The 1,045-nt window shown below is 50.2% G+C and overlaps 1 protein-coding gene across 1 annotated transcript in view; it reads left to right on the top strand.

Moving 5' to 3' along the window:
• Synj2 (synaptojanin 2) overlaps positions 1–1,045 on the top strand; it is a 56,061-nt gene that overhangs the window by 31,709 nt on the left and 23,307 nt on the right.

Below are 1,045 nucleotides of genomic sequence, written 5' to 3'. Positions count from 1 at the left end.
CCCCCCCCCCCCCCCCCCCCGGGAATCCTGCTGCCAGGGTCAGGTCCTGCCATTATTCTAGATGATAGAGCAAATCTCCCAAGGAAAACAGGGCTGAATAGGATATTGTCTGGCAATAAAAAAGCCAAGACAGAGAACCCCTAACTCAGGAAGCTGACCTTCCTTAGGCAGAGACAATCTTGATGGTTATCAAGATTATCGCCAAACCTGAGTCTTGGGCAAGGAAGGGCTTTCTTGGAGTTTTACAGACAGGAAACCACTGAGCAAGAGCTGAGTAACTGGGCAGGAAATGTCAATTCTATCAAAGAAGTCGGATCAACTATGGGGAGGGGTGAGGCAGAGAATCGGGGGATTTCCCTGAGGTGGCCTGAGGTCTCCCTGTTGTGCATGCATGTACATGCATTCTCTCTCTCTCTCTCTCTCTCCCCCTCCCTCTCCTTCCTTCCCTCCCTCCCTGTCCCTGCCTTGTTTAGCTTAGCTCACAACCCTTTGACATGTTGTCACCTTACCTTGTCTTCCAGGCAGGAGGTCTGTGGCCTGGTTCTGGAAACATTAAGTACTTGGGTATAGGGTCACATATACTCATGTGTATTCCAGGTATGCATTTGCATACAAGCCCAAACAGTGTGCATTAGCAGTAGTACTCACTGGACACTTTGTGGAAAATGAACTATACAACTTGTGTCTGGGGTTGGGAGAGAAAAACTGGGAGAGAGTAAGGGAAGGGGTGATGCTGTCCAAAAAGAAAGGTATTCTTTATCTGACTTAGGGAACTGTAACCCCTCTGTACTTCACCTTTAAATAACAACAACAAGCCGGGCGCCGGTGGCTCACACCTGTAATCCTAGCTACTCAGGAGGCTGAGATCTGAGGATCAAGGTTCAAAGCCAGCCCGGGCAGGAGAGACCGTGAGACACCTATCTCCAATAAACCACTAGAAAACCGGAAGTGGTGCTGTAGCTCAAGTGGTAGAGCGCTCGCCTTGAGCTGAAGAGCTGAGGGACAGCGCCCAGGCCCAGAGTTCAAGCCCCACGACCGACAAAAA

The sequence above is a fragment of the Dipodomys ordii genome, unplaced genomic scaffold, assembly GCF_000151885.1.
Source record: "Dipodomys ordii isolate 6190 unplaced genomic scaffold, Dord_2.0 Scaffold77, whole genome shotgun sequence".
In the NCBI taxonomy this organism is placed as follows: domain Eukaryota; kingdom Metazoa; phylum Chordata; class Mammalia; order Rodentia; family Heteromyidae; genus Dipodomys; species Dipodomys ordii.
Note: the sequence above shows the minus strand (reverse complement) of the source record. Positions and strands in the feature narration are given on the sequence as shown.